This window comes from Notolepis coatsorum, assembly GCF_963971535.1.
Source record: "Notolepis coatsorum genome assembly, chromosome: 20".
Classification (NCBI taxonomy): domain Eukaryota; kingdom Metazoa; phylum Chordata; class Actinopteri; order Aulopiformes; family Paralepididae; genus Notolepis; species Notolepis coatsorum.
In genome coordinates, this window is record NC_140184.1 from 5,217,840 (window position 1) to 5,223,839 (window position 6,000).

General features: G+C 45.3%; 1 protein-coding gene across 1 annotated transcript in view; it reads right to left on the minus strand.

Moving 5' to 3' along the window:
- LOC311247279 (UPF0606 protein KIAA1549L-like) overlaps positions 1 to 6,000 on the minus strand; it is a gene marked incomplete at both ends in the record, with an annotated part of 170,423 nt that overhangs the window by 89,960 nt on the left and 74,463 nt on the right. The window lies entirely within an intron of this gene.

The following is a 6,000-nucleotide window of genomic DNA, read 5'->3' on the forward strand; positions in this document are numbered from 1 at the left end:
GAGCGCGTGATACGCGCATGGACAAGATGGCGGCCATGGACGAGACGCCGGCTACGGACAAGATGGCGGCGACGGTCAACGTGAGACGGATCGAGACGACGCCCGGAGAGTAGCGGGACAAAAAAACTTCATCTTCGGGGCGCAGACAGCGTACGTCACCAGGCCAACGCAGCTGCAGCAGGCCCAAAGGAAGGGACTGATCGTGGACACAGGTGCGTCGTCCCACGTCATCAACGACAGGAGTCGGTTCAAGAACTTTGACAACACTTTCCACCCGGAGAGACACAGCATGGAGCTGGCAGATGGGAAGCGCACCTACGGGTTGGCGCAAGAGAGAGGAGACGCACAGGTATGCCTCACAGACAGTGGGGGGCGCCGGTGTACAGTGACGTTAAAGAACGCTCTCTACGTACCATCGTTCCCACAAGGACTATTCTCTGTAATAGCTGCTACTGCGAACGGTGCCAAAGTATTCTTCGATAAAGGTAAACATTTTCTTGTAGAGCCTGACGGTACACAATTTAACATAAAGGTGTACCAGAAAATGTATTATCTGGAAACAGAGTGTAATGACAACGACAAGTGTAATGATAATAATGATATGTGTAACGTGACTGTCAGTCACGATATTCAGACATGGCATGAGATTATGGGTCATTGTAATTACGAGGATTTACTGAAACTGCAAGCAGTGACAGAAGGCATGCACATTGAAGGTGAAAAGCGTAGACCTGACAAAGAATGTGTAGTGTGCAAATGGGGGAAGTTTACTCAATCGAGAAACAGAAATCCCACAGAAAAAGTAAAGGTACCACTTGCGCTAGTTAACACAGATCAAGCCGGTCCAGTAAGCAACGAGTCCATAGGAGGCTTTAGATATGTACAGTCTTTTACAGATGTGTGCACAGGGGCGGTGTTTGTTTACTTTCTCAAAGCAAAGAGTGACACACTCCAGGCCACAGAGAAATTCCTGGCAGACGTAGCCCCTTATGGTAACGTAAGATGCTTGAGGTCCGACAACGGAACCGAGTTCACAAACAGAGAGTTCCAATCACTGTTGAGAAGGAACAAGATAAGACACGAGACGTCATGTCCATATTCCCCACACCAGAACGGAGTGGCAGAGAGGGAATGGCGCACTCTTTTCGAAATGGCTAGGTGTAAGCTAGTAGACAGTAACTTACCTAAGAGTCTATGGCATTATGCGGTGCAAGAAGCCGCTTACACCAGAAACAGGTGCTTTAATAAGCACACGGGCACCACCCCGTATACAGCGCTGACAGGAAAGAAGTGTAATCTAGCTAGAATGCACCAATTTGGATCAGTGTGTTATGCTTACCTGCAGGACAGAGGAAAGCTCGAGTCCAGATGTGAAAAAGGACTCTTTATAGGGCACGACAAAGGAAGCCCCACTTTCCTAGTTTATCATCCCGGTAAAGGGAGAGTGCAGAAACACAGGCTAGTCAAGTTTGTCACAAAGACAACATGTGAGAGCGAGACACAGACAGAGGAGCCAGAGCTGGACTCCAGAGTAAGGTGTGAAGAAACAGAGACACCTCAGCCCAGTGTACTTAGCACGGTCGTGCAGACAGACAGTCAGCAATCCCCAGAGGGCGATGACGAGGAGCACCCGAGGGTGACGTCACGTGCCCCAAGCAGTGGGAGGTATCCCTCAAGGGAACACAAACCCCCAAAGTATCTGACAGACTATGCCCGGAAAGGAAGTGACGAGGATGACATTACACTTACCACCATTGATTACTGCTACAGAGTATAGTCAGTGGGGTACCTCAGACCTTTAAAGAGGCCATAGTGTCCCCTGAATTAAGTAAATGGGAGAGAGCAATGGATGAGGAGATGATGTCCCTAGAGGACAACCACACCTTTACTCTAACCAAGTTACCAGAGGGCAGACAGACAGTGGGAGGGAAATTGGTGTATTCAATCAAGGATGAATAAAAAATTGGGCTGAAAATAACGTTAGCGTTCTCTTACCGTGCGTCAAAGAGACTGGCGGTGAAATATCCCAAGTATAGGACGTCGATCGCCTAGGTCCATTTCCGGTTTGTATGTCCAATAAATGCCGAAATCATATCGATTATTAAGTTCATAAAGTGATCGATATGTACTATCGTGTCTGTCGGGAGCCTTGCAACAATGGCGGCCGGATGAATTTAATCGACGCACACCTCCCACTTCCTGTTGTTCGAGTGTAACTCGCCCGACCATCCACCAGGCGGCGGTATTGAGCCGTCGTTGTATTGAGCCGTAGGGTCCAGCTGCAGCGCCGGAGGTGTATATATGAATTATGAATGCCATGGCAAAAAAAATTATATTGATATCAATAACGCTGTACAGCGAGATCTGGCGGTCAAAGCATGGCGGGCAATAACGTGTTACAGCGTGAATGGCGGTGGATGTGTTAAAGGAAAACTCCAACATTTTGGGAAATTAGCTTATTTGCCATCTACCCTGGAGTTAGACAAGAAGATACATACCTTTTTCTTCTCTGTGCATGCAGTAGGAGTAGGAAGACGTTGGGAACTAGGCTAATGGAGGAACCTACTTCCAGTGACTGACGCTAAGCTAGGCTAACGGTGCGCGTCTTCCTACTCCTACTGCATGCACAGAGAAGAAAAAAGGTATGTATCTTCTTGTCTAACTCCAGGGTAGATGGCAAATAAGATAATTTCTCAAAATGTTGGAGTTTTCCTTTAAGGCTGAAGCCTGACAAACCTACCTATCTGTGTTTGCTGAACGAAGAGAACAGAGTCAGTGTGAGAGAACATTATGTGGCTCTATACTGTATGTCCTTGGACTGCATTTATATAGCAGATTTGATCCAAAGCGCTTTACAACTTATGCCTCACATTCACACATTCACTCACACATTCACACACAGACGACGGCAGAGGCGACCGTGCCAGGTGCCAACCTGCTCATCGGGAGCAGTTAGGGGGTTAAGTGTCTTGCTCAAGGACACTTCGACACGCTGCCCTGGGAGGAGCCGCGCTCTACCTCCTGAGGCACTGTCGCCCACCCCGTGTCCTTGGGGACATGGAATGAACCACCCCTACACTCCAGCACGAGGCCTCCGCTCCTCCAACTCTGACCTCCTCAGTCCTCACCATCCCCCGCACCAGGCTTTCCACACTGGGAGACCGAGCTTTTTCTGTAGCTGCCCCCAGGCTGTGGAACTCCCTCTCCCCCTCCATCCGAGGCTCTGACACCATCAACCTCTTCAAAACCCACCTGTTCACACTTGCCTTCACGCAACACCGCCCTGCTCCCAAGTAGCCCACCCCCTTCCCCCCTCTTTTCTTATAAGCTACTGATCCTGTTGCTTATTTTTTTTTAATTATTTTTTTACTGTTTCGTCCAATTGGACAGCACCCTGCCTCCTTTTTAATTTTATTTGTTTTATTTCTCCTGTTGTTACTATAGATATATATTCATATTTTTACCCTTTCTTTTATATAGCTTCTCCCTCTTTGTAACATGTTCTTGAGTCAGAGAAAGGCGCGTCTCTCTTTAAATCCAATTTATTATTATTATTATTATTATTATTATTATTATTATTATGGACTGGTGTTCTGGAGCATTCAGGATTCCGCAGGATTGCTACTCTAGCTTTGAAGCTCTGCACTAACTCATAGAACTAGAGATATGTTCATACCCACCACATCCCATAGATATATATCACTCTGGCCAACAGAGACCGATGTTGCCACATGGCGGCCATCTTGCGTGGGTGGAGCACACTCAGTCATAACATGCATGTCTATGGTGCATGTACTATTGAAATAACCATAGCTTGCTCAATTTTCAACCGTTTTGTTAACCGGTTTGTTAAAACGTCAGAGATGTAGTTATCAGACTGCATACTTATGATGGACTTTCATATGAAATTATAATTATTGTTTTTTTCTTCCAAGCAAGAATCATAGCCACGTTAATAACGTTTGTAATAAACCAAACCGTTTGTAAATCCGTCAAGATTTCAGCAAGTTAAGAGTATTTTTGTTTATGGAGATCATCACCTTAACTCATTCAGCGCCATACCCGAATAAAGGCTCACAGGCCTCTGTGTTACCATTGGAACTCATTCTGAGACCCAGAGAGTGCAATACCGGCCGAATCCTACTAGGTGGCAGTATCGCCCACCCTTAGAAACCTTATTTCTGACTGTGTGTCACATATAATGTCGTCCGGGTGGAGAATTTAGACCAAGCCAATTAAATCGCTTCATCTGAGTACTTCGAAACGCGTTCAGCACACTTGAGGCATATCTTGTGCCACTTCATGTCAGGGACCCGATCGACATCAATACTGGAAATCGTGATCAGACAATTGGAATATTCTTTTTGGAATAACCCCGATCAAAGGTAAGGACTATCTGACGTCAATTCCACCTTGATCCTACAATGATTTCATATCGATCCAGCCGATCAACGTATGTAGTATTCAAAACGAATGCCGTTCCTGGAGATCAAAGCATAAACAAATGCCCCCTCCCCCCCTTTCATGCATTCATGATGAAACATAATACCTATTATATACCTTTGATATGGAAATAGTAGCGTGTCCAGGCAAGCAACGCGACCGCTTTAGCAAAATTCACATTATCGCTCCATAACGCAGTTACCAGGAATTAGCCAGGATCACTATGGTATAATAAAATTTCTTTTTCACATGTTGGACAAGGGATAGTTACTTTCAAATGAGCCATAGTATTGTCTCCATAGCTATAATATAGAATATAGATATAGCCCTGCAAACACCGCGACGCACAGTGAAACTCCCTATCTTTTAACACATTCAGTGCCAGAGGTTGCTGTGGGCCGTATGGCCTTGTGTGCCAGCGCTTTAATGAATGGGGATATATATGCCGGTGTGTGCAGTGCTAAAACTATATTAAATATCATAGCTATGGATATAAAACGATTGCCCATTTGACATCGAGTATCTATCATTCAATTTGTGAAAAAATATAATTTTTTTCATCCATACATTCCCGTTTTATACCGTGGTGAATATGAGTATAGTTTTGGATCAACAATCAATCTGAAATCAACGCTATATTATCGGTATTATGTTTCACCATGCATACATGAAAGGGTGGGGGGGGGGGTTTCTATGCTTCGATCGTCACCAACGGCATACGTTGTGGAGTAACGTTACAATAACACTTTCGGATCACAACGAAGGCATGCTCGGATCAACGCAAGATTGATACCATATAGCCCTTACCTTGACTAGGATGTACTGCAAAAAGAATATTCCAATTATCTGATCGCCATTCCAAGTATTGATGTCGATCGTGTTGCCAACATAATCCACCAAAGAACATGAATCGGCGGTGCTTGATTCTCCCTAATCCATGTGTTATAAACGTTACTCCTGCCTGACTAGGAAAACCCGGACCGGACTTTTTAGATTGACGTACAGACCAAGCCAGAGAGTTTCAAAGGATGTGCAATACCGGCCGCAAGGCGTTAGGCGGCGGTATTGGACGTTTGCGATCTCAGACCCATTCAGGACAGCCTGCACAGGCTGCCTCGATGGATTATGAATGGAAATAGCGAATAAAAGAAATAACGACCCAGAAACGAGAATAGTTTCCGTGAATGAGTTGAGGCAGTAGTCCACTCAAGCAAGATGGCCGCCGGTGAACTACGCGGGAGACTCCGCCTTGAGCCATCTAGTGTTTATATATATATCTATGCCACGTCCCACGAGAGCTTCTGGGTTTCTCAGATCAGTGTGGATCTAAGAGGGATATGTGGGAAGACGCATTCAATTGCCTTGTTTGCCAATAAAGTAATCATCCCTTTCTTGTTATTCTCCTTGTTGTTGTTGTTGTTGTTGTTGTTGTTGTTGTTGTTGTTGTTGTTGTTGTTGTTGTTCTTCTTCTTCTTCTTCTTCTTTGTCAACCTCTTCTTCTTCTTCTTCTTCTTCTTCTTCTTCTTCTTCTTCTTCTTCTTCTTCTTCTTCTTCTTC